We start from the raw sequence: 17,036 nt of genomic DNA, 5'->3' as shown, positions 1-17,036 counted from the left end.
GTCAGAAATGTATAATGTTAATTATATGGAATGAACTAGAAATCCCTGGTAGATTGTAAATTTTTTTAAAAATTCAAACGAGTAATATTTATAGTTCAATAAATTAGCACATTAAATTTTAATTAACTGAAAAATATATTTGTTTTCTTAAACCACAATAATTACTACTAATCTTTAACTCAGATAGTTTCTTTAATGCAAGTATGTAATAATTTTTTTAATGTAGTTAAACTGTAATGACCATGAATGCAATGACAAATTTTGAGCATGACTATTCTTTTTTTCTCTTGTTTTTTTTCTTTCTTCTGAAAGTTGTTCTTCGCGTGATATAGCATTCCAGTAATGCACAGGTTTAGATTACAAATAAAATTTTGTTGTTTTCGCCCTTATCAGTGTACGGTGCAAAACACAGGGAACTTGACGAAGTGCCCCATAAATTAAACTTGAAAGGAGGGGCAAAACGAGCAATTACTAAAAGGGTTACCAGCGATTAGCTGCGAGACGCATCTTCCCCACCCGTGACGAAACTTGAAGCCCAGCGCGGCGGGAACACAAGATGCTTCACAGTTGGTGGCGGTAGAGGGGTGGGGGATGGGGGTGGTAGGACCACGTGAGGTGGTCGTTATACGCACGTATCCTCCCCCCCCCCCCCCAGACCAACAACACCCTCCGACAAGTGGCGCGCGTAACCGGCGCTCTCCCAAGAGCCGCGCGGACGCTCTCCGAACTACAAACAAGCCCCGAGTGCCCGAGTGCTGGGACGCCCCCTTTTCTTCCCTCTATCCCCTCCCTTCCGGGACCAAGTCTCTCCTGAACTTACACCGCAACAGCTCCGCGCTCCCAGAGGTCCTCGCTCCCCTCGCTCCCCTCGCCTAAACACCCTTCAGCATCCAGCAAGCGTGTTTGAAGCTACTTCCAGCGGCTGCAGCTCGTCCTGTGAGTTACCATCAAACCCCTCCCCTCTGCACGCAACTAAAATTGTACTTTTAATCTATTTATGTATATCTAATGTTACAGTTAATGTTGGATATTATTTGTCTTCATTCATGAAAGCAAAAATGTTTATAAAAAATAAATTTTAAGGATTAATAATATCTGTTTTATTTTCAGGGTATTCTGATTTTTTCTCAATTCTTTTTTTTGCTTTGTTGTAACCGCACTGTACAGTTTATATATCTATGACCGATCATATATTTTTTGAAGTAAAACATCTTTGCTGAGGGGCTACAATTTTCTAGCGTTAATAAAATTCCGATCGCATGAGGGGAATAGTTAGGCACGTGGTGGGGGAAATGGTAGTGTAGGACAGTGCAGTCAGCAGCGACGCCACTCAACGCTTGCACTAGCGGTCGAATGGGAAGAAGGCAGTGGGGGGAGGGGGGGTTAGGTACGTAGCGGCTGGAAGGGGATTCGGCAGGGGAGGAGGAGAAATGATGCAGCAGTGATGTTACGGAATTCTCGTAACACTCCTTGTGTTTATCTACACCTCAGTTTTCGTAACGGCTATCGATTGACGCTTACATATTTAATTGATTTAAAGTATCTACAATTTATTTACTGGTGTGAAAAAAGAGTGATTGATATGTGGAATTTATTTTATAAGTATCATTCACTTTTTTGTGAATAATTTGACTGAAAATGTAATAAAGACACATTGACTAAAGAGGTTTGCTTTATACGTGTAAATTTTTTTAGTATATGTACACTGTGGTTTTAAATGACTTGTGAGATAGACTTTATTAGTGTAATTTATGATCGGTGAAAGTGTCTTTTTGTTCCTTCAGTTTATTCAGATGGAGATAATGATTTAACATCATGCCATCAAGGCAATGGGGGAATGAAACACCAAAAGAGGCGCTAAAAATTTCCAGTGAACGGATGCGACAGTTCAAGGTGCGGAAAAAAGTATTTTTTTTTATTTTAGATCATACCACATTCTTATTTTTCGAAATTATTATATCTTGTTCAATAAAAAGTACTAATAATTTATATCTATACTAAATAAGCAGAAAGTTTCACTTGAGTTACGCGTGAATTCCACGCAAAAACCTTTTTATTTGTTATTGTTATTAAAAAAATAGTCCATGGGTTTTAGAAGGAATGATAACGTTCTTTATTTCTTTTAAAAGATTTAAAAGATTAAATTTTGTATGCAAATATAATTCTTAACAAAGTGAGATATGATCAAAAACGTAATTATAAAAACAAGGCATTAACTCATATCTAAGAAATCAAGTAACAGTTATAAAGAAAACGTTTTATTTCTAATACCATAATTATATAACTTAATATTCACCAGTTTGCAAACACTATTAACTCTCAGTTTATTTAATACAAATACTGGCACCCAACTGCTAAAGATTATTTATTTAGTACAGATTTTTTTTTCAAAAAAGTTGTAGAGATAATACATTAAAATTAATGATTACCAGCCGTTAAAATGACAAAATTTCATAGTAACATTTTAAAAATATATCTTCATAATGGCATAATTTAACATTTCGATATACTGATTAAAAAACTTATTAAAATTATAGGAAGGACAATTTCATCACAAAACTTGAGAGCCACAATCAAAAGAAATAACTATTTTCTCCTATTTTATGTCTTACGAGAAACATCGAAATAACTGGAGCTCATTCAATACCACTTATTCATAAGAGGATTCTGTATGAAATTAGTTTGAATATTTATGTGTGATTTATTTGGCGTGAATACATAAATGTGCTTATAAATAATAAATTTCTCCACATTAAAAGTTATATCTGATTATCTTAATTTATGGACATTTAAATAGCTGTTTTTTTTCCTTAAAGATAAAAAATTCATAAAAAATAGTTCTTCCACTTACAGACGCCACTCCACTAAGCAATACTTATTTACTAATTAGTGAAAAAAGTTGTTATAAGATAAAACATTTTTAAACTATTTTTTTTAATTATCGCGAATAAGAGCTATAAAACTTAACCTAAAATATTCACTGCTTTTGTAGACCAAAAACTTACTTATCATATAACAAGTATTTGATTCAGAAACAAATGTGAAACCAAGTAGGCCTAATTGTTTTCACAATATGTAAAGTATATATATTTTTCTTTATCCAGTAATTTCTCTCTAGTAAATGCATTTGAAGTATTAAAAGAAGCGTCAGTTTTTCATGCACTAAACATTTCGAAATCGAAATTTCATTGGTCATTAATTATCCTAGACCTAAAGAGATTACAGAATTTGTCTCAACTTGTAGCAAAGTTGAATAAATAAGTTAAATCATTTTGCATTTAAAAATAATTCGCTTATTTATCGTCAACAAACACAACTGAAGTTTTTTTTGATTTGCGCTTACCTTCTTATAAATATATAGAGGTCATTCAGGTGGTTAAATCAGAAATTTTAAACCAGAACAATTGGGAAGAAATATTCCATTGCTTATAGTGACAAACCTTCACAGCCTTTGCCTGGAGTTATTTCACCAAGGAAAACCAAAATAAATAGGCCTATACCAGAACCAGCATAAGCAATGTGACCTGAAATGTGAGAACAATTATTTTATACTTCACCTGCAATAAAAAACAAGAGAAACATATTTAATAAAGAATTGGGTGTGTTTTTGGTATTATATCGAATTTCAATGAATGCGTAAACCAGTATTATTTAATGGCAAACTGAAAGATTACAAGAATAGCATAATTATTAGTTATTGAAATTTTTTTCACACAGATTTTATTAAAACTAAAACATAAAAAATATTTTTCCTGGCATGATATATTTTTACAAAGCATATTAAACGTCTATTGAAATATCTTGTTACTTGTTTCAAATAAGGATTGCAAATTTTAACTGGAAAAGGAAACATGGATCTACTCATCTAGCTGACGAAGAAAACAGGGGGGAACCGGCACTTGCCATGTTATGCAGATCGCTTGAATGCTACCAGCTGTTCCGAATTCCAACCTTCCAGTCAGAATGCCAGCCATCTGCCTGCTGAAGCGCGTGGTATTCACCATAAGCGGCATCACCCCGCGGCTTCAGGTGTTTTTCAGGAAGAACGCCTATTCGCTGAGCTGGGCATACCCGGCATTCAGCGTGTTCATCGTCAATCCCTTCCCTGTGGCTGACAGAGGGTTGTGCCGTTCCTACCTGCAGCATCGGGCAAGTCCAGGGGCGTGAGGAATATATTTTCTCCGTATTTCTGTGTTACTTATAACTAAATACATGTAACTTTATTTTCTCTTATATCTGGTGAAATTAATATTTCATTCTTATGAAACTGTATATATTTATACTGTTACGATTTCCCTGCGGGTTCGTAAAGGATAGCCCAATTAATAGATTTTATTACACACACACAGTTTTATTTATTATCACTACTTGTCACTTACAAATAATCTTCTAAATAATTAATTACACTTAAATAAATGTCAATTCCCTGGTCACTCGTTCCGCACACCTCGCTGGGCCGCACCTCTGGCGCAACTCACGCCGCAGCACCCCTCGTGGGTCTCCGCCGCGGGACTCCGTCGCCGCACTCCGACGCCGCCGTCACACCCTTCGCCGAGATCCCACTCGACGACTCGCTCGCAACTTCACTCGGGACTCCGCTGCGCCCGTGACTCTATCGCCCGGAAACTCCCGACTCCACTGATCTCACTCACTCCCTGCCCTGGAACCTTCGTCCAAGGACTTCGCCCGGAAACTCCCGACTCCACTGATCTCACTCACTCCCTGCCCTGGAACCTTCGTCCAAAGACTTCGCCCGGATACTCCCGACTCCACTGATCTCACTCACTCCCTGCCCTGGAACCTTCGTCCAAGGACTTCGCCCGGAAACTCCCGACTCCACTGATCTCACTCACTCCCTGCCCTGGAACCTTCGTCCAAGGACTTCGCCCGGAAACTCCCGACTCCACTGATCTCGCTCACTCCCTGCCCTGGAACCTTCGTCCAAGGACTTCGCCACTCTGCCGCACTCGCGGCACTATCGCCCGGATCTCCGCCGCGGGAGAACTCCCCACTCCGACTGACTCAGACTCAGACTCAACCTCCTTATATAGCCCTTGGGTTCCCGTCCAGAACAATCGGGCATGTCTCCGAGATATCTCGCGACCTTCGCCGTAGAAATGCCCAGAAACGCGTCGTGAGTCCTCGAAGGACGCGGTGGCTGCTCTAAGAACGCCGATAAAGGCGTCTGAGTCCTTTTATTCCGCAGTGCGGCCTCTTTTAAGTAACCCGATCTGAGGCAGGTGCGCGCTGCGACGGTCAGGATGTAGCGAGATAGTATGACACGAGATACCAGGGAGAGGATGCGGGTGGAAGGGGGCGCAGACAGGCCGAACGAGTGAGGCGACGCCAAGCACTGCAGCCAAGCGCGCTCGTAACATTGCCCCCTCCTTAAACCTGTTCGTCCCGAACAGGTAATGCATCTCCTCCTGGAGGTCCCCATGCTACTCGAAGTTTAGGTCTCCTGCCTTTCCTCCATCGCGGGCTGTACAGTCTCACCAGGTAACCCTCTCTCTCATTAGATGTAGCTTCTCTTGTCACCCGGCGACACTTCTGGGTCGCAGATTCCCCATGTCGTTCAGCCAGCTGCCCGAGACGGACCGACCATTGCCTTGGAAGGACTCGATACTCTTGAGAGCATTGCTCGTTGCCTCCCAATGGTTCGCTTGTTTCTTCCCTTTTTCTCTCTGTTTGTTCTCTCGTAGCTACTTGTTCACAAAGCATTTCTTCCCAGCTCTTCTTCGTCTCTTCTTGGTTCCTCATTCCCTCTTTGTTCTTATGAATATCGTCTGGACTGCTTTCAGTTACTCCTTGCACCATCTTCTTCACTCTTTGTGTTCTCATTTTCTCTTCTCGGTCTTTATTCCCCTGTTCTTGGTTCTTCTTCACCTCTTCTTGGTCTTCCTGTGTTTCTTCTTGGTCTTCCTTCGTTTCTTCTTTGCACTTCTCTATCTCTTCTTGACTCATGTACATCTCTTCTCGGCTTTTCTTCAGCTCTTCTTTCATCTTCATGTCCTGACTGTTCTCCTCTCCTTGGCTAATGTCCTCTTCGCAGTGTTCTTCGCTGTTCTCTTCGCTGTTCTCTTCGCTGTTCTCTTCACTGTTCTCTTGACTGGTCTCCTCTCGGCAGGTCTCCTCTTCGCTGGTCTTCTCTTCGCTAATCTTCTCTTCGCTAGTCTTCTCTTTGTAGTTCTTCTCTTCACTGTTATTCTCTTCACTGTTCTCTTCTTGGCTGGTCTCTTCTTGGCTGGTCTCCTCTTGGCTGGTCTCTTCTTGGCTGGTCTCCTCTTGGCTGGTATCCTCTTGGCTGGTCTTCATTTCTCTGTTCTTCTCTTCGCTGTGCTTCTCCTGACCGGTCTTCTGTTCGCCGTTCTTCTCTTCGCTGTTTTTCTCTTGGCTGTTCTTCCCTTCTATGCTTATCTTCACTTCGGTCTTCATTTCATTCCTCATTTCTTGGCCATGCTTCAGTTCTTCCTGACCCTTCTTCATTTCCTCTAGGCTATAATTTGACCCGCTCTTCTTTTCTTCATGGTGGTTCTTACTCTCCTTCCTTCCACTCTTCATTTCTTCCGTAAATTTCTTTATACTAGTTACCATTTCTTCCTTAAAGTTCTTTGTACTAGATACCATTTCTTCCTTAAAGTTCTTCATACTGGCTAACATTTCTTCCTGACCCTTCTTCATACTGGCTAACATTTCTTCCTGACCCTTCTTCATCTCGTCCAGCCTATTCTCCATTTTCTCCTGGCCATTCTTTATTTCTTCCCTGTTACTCTTCATTTCATTCTTCATTTCTTCCCTGTTACTCTTCATTACATTCTTCATTTCTTCCTGGCCACTCTTCAGTTCGGCCAAGAATGCCAGGACATTCTTAAGCTCATCGGCAGCCATCTTTCTTGTCCACATATACTACAAGCCTAAATAAATTTTTTTCTAATACTGTTCTTAATTTTAAATGACCTAGCCGAACCTTATTAAACTAAAAATATCTCTCTTACATTCAAAACTAACACTGACTACAGTATACTCAAACTAACTCTAGAAAATTTCAAATTCACTTAAGTTCTTAACACTAACTATATTCTCGTAAACTAAATTCTATCCTTAACTTTTATTCTAATAATGTAACTGAATCCTAAATCTATTAATTAGGGCTATCCCACTTCTGACACCAAAATGTTACGATTTCCCTGCGGGTTCGTAAAGGATAGCCCAATTAATAGATTTTATTACACACACACAGTTTTATTTATTATCACTACTTGTCACTTACAAATAATCTTCTAAATAATTAATTACACTTAAATAAATGTCAATTCCCTGGTCACTCGTTCCGCACACCTCGCTGGGCCGCACCTCTGGCGCAACTCACGCCGCAGCACCCCTCGTGGGTCTCCGCCGCGGGACTCCGTCGCCACACTCCGACGCCGCCGTCACACCCTTCGCCGAGATCCCACTCGACGACTCGCTCGCAACTTCACTCGGGACTCCGCTGCGCCCGTGACTCTATCGCCCGGAAACTCCCGACTCCACTGATCTCACTCACTCCCTGCCCTGGAACCTTCGTCCAAGGACTTCGCCCGGAAACTCCCGACTCCACTGATCTCGCTCACTCCCTGCCCTGGAACCTTCGTCCAAGGACTTCGCCACTCTGCCGCACTCGCGGCACTATCGCCCGGATCTCCGCCGCGGGAGAACTCCCCACTCCGACTGACTCAGACTCAGACTCAACCTCCTTATATAGCCCTTGGGTTCCCGTCCAGAACAATCGGGCATGTCTCCGAGATATCTCGCGACCTTCGCCGTCGAAATGCCCAGAAACGCGTCGTGAGTCCTCGAAGGACGCGGTGGCTGCTCTAAGAACGCCGATAAAGGCGTCTGAGTCCTTTTATTCCGCAGTGCGGCCTCTTTTAAGTAACCCGATCTGAGGCAGGTGCGCGCTGCGACGGTCAGGATGTAGCGAGATAGTATGACACGAGATACCAGGGAGAGGATGCGGGTGGAAGGGGGCGCAGACAGGCCGAACGAGTGAGGCGACGCCAAGCACTGCAGCCAAGCGCGCTCGTAACAATACAATAATCTTATTTACAAGTATCATTTTAAAAAAAATCACCTTTGCTTAGGTATTTAGTGAATAATTAGCGCATTGTGGTGTATATTATCATAAAAATACCCAGACCAGATAAATTATGGAATTTAATAAATAAGACGGAGATTTTACTGTAGATTCATTAAAAAAATATAGCAAAGGAATGTAACAAAAAGGAGTTTGAATAACACCCGTTTGTTCTCAAATTTTTCCCGAATTGTTTCTCCCGTCTTAGTTACGCCAATCATTACAGCGTTATCTCATTTTTGCCAAGAACTTCTGAAATCTCAACATTTCTCGCTTGGTAAAATTGTTTATGTGTATCTTACAAAAAAATCAACTAGAATTTTGCAGTCTCTAAAAATAGGATTGTTTAGCGATATTAAAAAGTTCTGGAAAGACATTTATAAAATTTAATTTTTTAATGCAAAACAATTCCGCTTAGTAACACATTGTAATATTAGGGAAAATGATCAAATTAAAAATGCTCTTTAAATAGTGTTTTCTTAATAAAAATAATATTGATTTATGTTAAAATAATATCTACAAATACTAAATATTTTATACCAAAATTCGAAAAAAAAAACTTTTAAAGATTTTTAAATAAATATAACTGAAAGCACCATTTATTAATATTAAATAGGACTACATTTAATGTTTATATTCATTATTACAATGAAATAACATCAAACTTCCACTACATCGCAAAGAATAATTTTGCTCGAAACAAGAGATCATAACATAAAAAGGAATGAAATTACTTTATTCGTGTTTGAGGATTAGTTTAATACGTTTACAATAGTTTACGAAACAAAGTTTCCGAAATAGATTTTTAAGGCCAAATTTGATTTTTACTCTTTGGAATTGAGCGAGACTGAAAGTGGCTTAAATATTCTTTACCTTAATTTTCGTAAAGAACCTCTTAAAGAAATATATCGGGTGAGTTTCCGAACAACCTGTGTACATAAAATTATCGTATTTATTATTAAGGAGAAAAAAAATCTACTTCCAACAATGAATGAGAACATTCTTGATACAGTGAAAGGCAGGAGAGTCGTTGCATAAGTATTTTATTTCTAATTCAATTTATGGAAGGTATTTTTGATTTGGTCATAGAGTATGGAATACTTCAAATCCTGTGTGCAGTTTTGTTTTTAAAAAGGGTTCTGGGCGTGAAAAAAATGAAGGGCGTCTTCTTTCTTGCGCGCACGCAAACGCAAACACGACCGAATTGCCTGGTGTTCAGCTGGGCGGAACCCGTTTCCTCTTATTTACAAACCCACGTGACACATTTCCCCGCCCTCACCCAAGCTTGGACGCATGCGCTAATTTCCCTCCCGACTATCAGATATCTGCCTGTCTGTGTGGAGGAGCCCCCCCCCCCCCCACCATTTCTACGTCCACATAGGCCAGCGTGAATAATCAATTGTTACAATGGCACCGTTCGGCGTTTGCTACTGGATCCCGATGAGCTTTGGCTTTCCCCCTCCACCGTCGACAGTCATCTCTTCAACCACGAGCGACCCCGGTAATCGGCGCCCTCCCTTTCCTCCCCTACTCAACCCTTTACTCGCCGAATATTAATTACAAGTCATTTGGCGAGCTATTGTGCGCTAATCTGTGCCAGTTTCACGCTTGGTCGCTGGTGTAGCAATGTCGCGTCACGAGCGAGAGCGGGGAAGATTTCACAGGTGATGGCGCATTTCGGCCGGGCGAGGGGAAAGGTTTCAGAGGAGCGACGGGCCGGATGGGGTCATCACAGCCACCCGAGAGCAAACACGCACCCACGGCACACACGCACAGCACACAGCTTCGTAAACACACACAGCGCTACAAGCGTCGAAGCAGACAGCTACGAGCTGCAAGACCTGTTAGGCATGTGGCGAGCGCGAAATATTGCAGAACTTCTATGCGCCTCACAGATGCACACAATGGATATATCTCCAATGATTACATCTACACTTGTAAATGAGGTGATAGCTCTACCCTAAGAGCTCAGGGTATATAAATATAGTTTAAAAAACTAAAGAAACATGCTTTTAAAGATTATCAAACTAAAAAGTAAAAAATAATTTTAAAATTTAATTTATGACAATAGTATATAAGCAATACTAGTATAAATGAGAAAAAAGCATGGGGCGCTTAATATTCAAAAAATATGGCACAAAGCGCCTCAAGCTTTTTTCTCATTTATACTAGTATTGCTTATATACTATTGTCATAAATTAAATTTTAAAATTATTTTTTACTTTTTAGTTTGATAATCTTTAAAAGCATGTTTCTTTAGTTTTTTAAACTATATTTATTTTTAACTTTTTAGTTTGATATTCTTTAAAAGCATGTTTTTTAGTTTTTTTAACTATATTTATTTTTAACTTTTTAGTTTGATATTCTTTAAAAGCATGTTTTTTTTAGTTTTTTAAACTATATTTATGTATAATTATCATAGGGAAATGAGTTACCGACACTACCTATTACCATCTGAGATAACTATTTGGAGTTGCAACGTCACAAAGAAATGGTAAAGTCTCTACGAATCATTTGCAGTTAGATGTATGGATATAATATTAGAATTTACCGGGGAAAAAAAAAAAATTTTTTTTTTTCGGCGTGGCCGGGAGTAGAACCCACGATCGCTGAATCCAAAAGCTGACGTCACAGAAGTCGCGCGCCTTAGACCGCTCGGCTAACGAACATAATGAAATGGGTGGGACATTTTACAGTGATGCGTCACTCACTCTTAGTCGAAAGAGTTACAGACGGACAGACAGAGTTACAGACGGACAGACAAACATACAGGTGAAGCTAATATAAAGCATGTAAAAAAGAAACGACGGTGCCAAATCAATCTCTAATTCGACTCGCAAAACATTTACAAGTTACTCATAGAAATGTCACTTTTGGCAACTGGTTCACTCGCTGGGATTATCATCAGAACGGTTGAGGAAAAAATTGACCATCAGGTATAATTTAAGAGGAAATAGATGAAACTCACCTTGTATTTATTTTTAATATTCTCCCGGTTAATCTTAAAATAATATTTGACATTTAACAAGTATAATAAATATTTAATTTACCCAACATTTAATACAATTATATCCTAGCCTCTGTACTGGTCGACGCAATCGGTGGCCCTACAAGAGCGCCCAACGCTTCAAGTCTACGGCGCTCACAAGGGCGCCTCACTCGCTTTGTTGACGAGTTCTGGCGCTCGTGTGATTCTTTGCTAACCGGCCTGAGCGCTCTGGCCCTTTCCCGCCGTCTCTGGCGCTGAATACTAAGGCGTTAGCTGAAACAAGCTTTATTAGAACGTTTCGTAAACTGTCACAACTTTTCACCCGACAACGTTTTTTTCCCTGCTTAGGCTAACCTTTTAGAGCAATCTCAGTATCCACACGACGACGCACAATTCCCTCGTGTAACTCTTTTTCCGTTGCAGAGTTATGACTGATTCTGTGGTGGCGCACAGAGCGAATTTCGAGGCTCTTTTTTTCAATCGTTCCTCCCCACTCAATAACCTAGGCGCACGATGGCGTTTGGCGATAAAATCCTTGAGTCTCGAGATATATTAAAACTGTTGGCGACAACAAAAGCGTTTCATCGCAAACACTTACGGGAGCTTAGTATGGAAGCCTTTTTAAAAAAAAAAATTTCACGTTAAAAATCAAGCCATAAATTCCACCGGAATTTCTCCCAAAAAGGAAGCGACGTCGGTTCAAGTCTTTATAGCTTTACGATGGACTTCACACTTCTTTCTCATGTTCCTAAAAATGTAAAGCCGCTGTTGTATTGTCCCCCATGCGTCACGCTGAATATACTGATGCTCACAATAGCAAGTTAGAGATTATACCATGTATAATGCCACGAAATCTGGAGATGACACGTTGGATATGAAATACAAATTAGATAAGACCATGTTTCAGACCAGTAAAAATTGGGGTGAATCACTACAACTAATTCAAAAATTTAAAATAACTATTTCCTAGGTTTGCTTTAGAGTTCTAACATTCACTTAACACGTAATTCGAATATCATCTTTAACATAAAATAACATTCATATCAATTGCTTACCAGGGATTTGAACCTACAAACTCTATATCACAAAAATGTACCAGCAACTGCCTCTACTACAAAGTAATAAAATATTAATAACAACCATAATTTAGAAACCTTTTTTCACAGAAATAAATGTGTTTCTTATGTCATGGCTCCAAAAAAATTAAATTTCAATATTAATACTATCGTGAAAACATGCTTGATAAATGTTATGCTTGGAATCTTCAAAGATTATTATTTTAGTTTCCTTTGTTAGCTACTAAATTTATTCTGAATACGTGAAAGATATTCAGAAGTAATTATGAATGCAATAAAAAAGTTCAGTTTGTCATACCAAATGCACAACAATAAAATACTGATCCGCGCCCTTGGCAGTGAAGTTATATTTTAGTTATAATGAGGCCACTTGTGGCGGCCTCAGTCGTCTTGATTTTTATTATTACTTTTATGGTGCGTAAAGTTTGTTTTAAGATTAGTAAATTGTTTTATAATATTATTTATAATATTATACTAGTTAATGGTGTATGTAAATTATTTATTTATTGTTATTTTTTAATCATATACTTGTGTTATTGTACGCTTATTATTCTTATTCGGTAGTGGGACCCGCTAGAAATAACGAGAACGATCGAGCGGAGTGAGGGGTGGCAGTAGAGGAGGGGGGTGACGTCAGCTGACGTGAGAAAGTGAGGCGACGGCCAGCTGTTTTGCGGGAAGTGTGTGTTTGACCGCCGGCCGCGGAAGTACTCGGTGCAGACGAGAATTTGCATTTCAGCGATGAGCTACGAGTGTTACGTTACGTGATTAATATTGAAGATGACGGTAATGCCACGACACCCTCGGCGAAGTAACACCAGTGGTGGTATATGAGAATGCGATATCGTGGGCCTAGTGCACTGGCCATCAATGTAGCGCGATGCTAGAGGCGCTAAAAGGTGAGCGGGGTTTACATCCGACCCCGGCGGACACCGACTACAGAGGTATGCTTCTAGAACAAGTAAGTGCGAGAACTGGATTTGTACTTTTTGTTCGGCTGGTTTGACTTGCGGGCAACGTGTTTAAAAACAGAGTGCGGCGATGGAAATTGCTGGTAGAACTATCTAGACTGAAGGACGTCACTATTTCGTTTTTCCACCCTCCCCTCCTCCGTAATAGACTTTATGGCACTTTGGTTTATTTTAAGTATAGTGTAAGAGTGTTTGTATGCAAATGTCACCAACGTACGTTAAATTTAATTATAGCAATTTAAATGGTATCACGAATTGAATTTATAGGTTCCTTTCCTTTTTTACAGTACTTAATGTTGGTCATTTTATTTCTGGTAATTCATTATATATATTATAACTATCACAATAAGTTTGGCAGGGCTGTCGGTCAATTTAGTACGTTAATGATTCCTTTTGCGCACTGGTCAAATTTTAAGCCAGTCCATGTGCGTCTATTTAAGTTAATTTTACTACACTTTCATTATCAATATGTCAGTGGAGACGCGTATACGGGACTGGCGTGGCGAGTGCGGACGTGTTCAACTTCCCCGGTATAAGGGGGGTTGGCCACAATAATTCCAAAATAAATTTTACGTATTTCCTGGATAATACTAGCCTAAAAATTTCTCAATTTAATACACATTTGAATAAAAAATTTTGTACTCTCCACAGCTATAATGACTTCATCTGTTGACTGTTCTCGAACCACAGTAAACAAATCATGAAATCTATAAGTTAATTACTCTATCTATCCACTCATAATTCCAGTTCTTGTTTAAAACAAAAATTATTATTTTAATATTTAATAGTTCTAAATATGTTATTGTAAATAAACATTAAATACTTTATAGTTGTTTTATTATAGTTAACTATTCATTATTTTAAATTGTTAGTTTTTGAAAGTTCGTGGTTTGTACGTTTTATTACTGTATAATTTATATGTCCTTGATATATTCTTCCGTTTATGATTTTATTTATATTTTTAATTTTAATAACTTGTCGGCATTTAGGATTAAGCTCTCTGGGTGGAAATGCTGGGGAAGGAGTGGAATGCCTCTCAACTAAGGGTGTAAAGGGGGTTCGCTATAATGTCCCAACACAGCCAAACCGAAGGGACTGGAGTTGCTGTTCTTTCCTGCTGTGAGGGTTTTGCCTAAAAGCATTTTTTCTGTTATTAATATTCATTATTAATGTTTTAATTTATCTGTCCTTAAATTTTATGTTTTTTTCGTTTTTTTTTCCATTGTGTAGGTGTCGTTTTTCTTTTGTACTAGTCTATTTTTGTTTCGGTCACTGTAAAAATCAGGTAGATATGCTTGACTTCATGTGTTGGCCAAACTGTGGCTGTTCCTACCTGCCGTGGTTTCACCTCAGGTAGAGCTCTGCCAACTTTCATACTGACGAGGTGGAGAGTTCAGTTTTTTGCAATGATCAATTTATTTTATTCTTTTTTATATTTTTTTTCTCTTGTACCTTTTTGCACGTGTCGTGCTCACCGCTTAAGCCCTAGGCTATTGATGGGCATGTTACAAACATAATAAATTTAAAAAAAAATAATTGCAGAAGCTTCAGGAGCAAATCGAAACACAGCATCTGAGTCAACAGGTTTACCTAAAACAGACAGACTGACTCCAAAAGAGGAAATTTTATAATTATTGCCTCAACCAGAAGAATAGAATGACAGCGTACAAGCGTGATGCTGCAACATGTATGAAACAATAAAAAAATTGTGATGTTTGTGTAGGTGAAAAGTAACATATAAAATAGTTTATTTTAGTTGTTTGATTAGACAACATAATTTCGTATATTCTTCTTGATGTTCTCTGAAAACAATATATATATTTTAATCACAAAATTATATGTTCTTGATCATAGTTTTATTACTAATATAATCGTGAAAAATCTGACTTTAATATTTGTTTTGTGCTATGAGGAAAAATAATTCCAACATTCAGCATTAATTCAAAAAGTTGGTTAAATAATTTCGTTTTAAATGTTGTGTTGCATTTATGCTACAAAAATAATCCTAAAAAAACATTTTTTTAATGTTTGGATTTTGAATTAAACCTGCCATTTCAAATCTCTCCAAACTTACAAAAAATTTTATGACATAAAAGTTTAAAATTATAAAATAAACATACTGAATACGTGAAATATATTCAGAAACTGAAAATAAAGGTATGAAACATATTCAAATTTCCTTATCAATAGACAACGTTAAATTACTAAACAAAAAAATAAAAATAAATAATTAAAGATTTTTTCTTAATTCAATAAATTTATTTAATTTTGGAAGGATTGTTTAAGTACGAAGTTGCCAAACTGGAAAAATATTTTTTCAGCTGTTCTTCTTCCTCCAATGCTGTACGACTACGATGAGACGTCGTTTCACTGAAACCAGAAAACTTTTAAGAAACTTTTAGTAACACTTTATGTGATAATCCTTATTTATATCATTAGTACTCTAGTTTAATCATTCACATTTTGTCATGGGACCACTCGTACGTACGTTCAAATTTCTTTTTATACGGAAAAAAAGCTACCATCCGTAAATGTAGCCGTGCATGGTGTACGCCTACTTAAAATTTACCACAACTTTCGGGTCTTTATCCACGCGGAAAGTTTTGAGGGTGGGTAGGTGAGAAGTAGGGAGGGAAACTCGTCGCTTCGCGGGAAATAAATCTTCACCTATCTCCTTCCCTCGTGGCTCGGAAAACGAACCTATTCCGCTACCGCACGCACAAACTCACACTGCGAGAAAAATAAACCTTTCAGCTTTAGGTTACACAGAAAAAGCTATGCACGCGATAGCACTCAGAACATAAGTAATAATCAAGTTTGTGATAAAAAAAAGAACATAATTTAATTTTTTTAGGATGGACATCATTTTGCGATAAAAACCTTTACAATTGTAACTAATTGAAAGATTGCGGAAATACATCTGCACTAAAATAGATTTTTAAAACAAACGTTTGAAAACGATCCGTTCCATTAGCACTTCAAATATTTTATATATATTATTTTGCTGACGACACATTCCACCTTTTATATATTTATGTACATGTTTTATTAAGAAGTAACGAGGGGGAAAAAAACCAAAAAAACAAATACTTTATTTTTCATTATGTAACAACAGATCTACAACTATTTTTTTGAATCATAAGTTTCGAAAACCACCAATGTTATTTTTGCTATTTGGGTTGGTATGGACCAAATTTATTCTAACCCATTTTTCTCTGAAACGTTTATGATTAGCAATATAAATATGCTATTTTAGTCATTGTTTGATTGTACAAATCTTAGGTTTGCAATATAAATCTTAACCCAAATATTTTATTTTTCCTCTTATATTGGAAAAATTCATTATGGAGATAGTACAATATTACTACCCGAGCAAAATTATAGAACAACCTTGCAAAATATAAAACGTTTATATTTTTTGGAATAATTTTAACGTGGACAATAACGCAATTATTGTGCATGTATAAAAATACAAACAAATAAACGATTTTTTGAGGTACCTAGTCAAATTAAGATTATTAACAGCACGACACATTAATTTTCTGTGATAAAAAGTCAGGTCATTTTAAAAAGTCATAAAAAGTCATTTTATAAGGCACCTGGAAACACCAAAAATAATTATGTGTTATAAATAAATCCATTTATATTATTTTTTGGAACAAAATGGGCTTGACAAAAAGACAAATAAAAATAAATTAATATTTATTGTCTTTTTCACGTATCCAAAAGCAAACATTGAAGAAAACTTTTTTTTTAATTTTTAAGGATATCTCCTTTAAAACATGACAGTTAATTACTAAGTTAGTTAATCATTAAAAACTCCAATTCAAACACGAAAATGATAAACTTTCAGAAAATTTAATGGTTGAAAATTCCTCAAATTGTTT

Source organism: Bacillus rossius (genome assembly GCF_032445375.1).
Source record: "Bacillus rossius redtenbacheri isolate Brsri chromosome 4 unlocalized genomic scaffold, Brsri_v3 Brsri_v3_scf4_2, whole genome shotgun sequence".
In the NCBI taxonomy this organism is placed as follows: domain Eukaryota; kingdom Metazoa; phylum Arthropoda; class Insecta; order Phasmatodea; family Bacillidae; genus Bacillus; species Bacillus rossius.
This window is presented reverse-complemented; position numbering follows the sequence as displayed.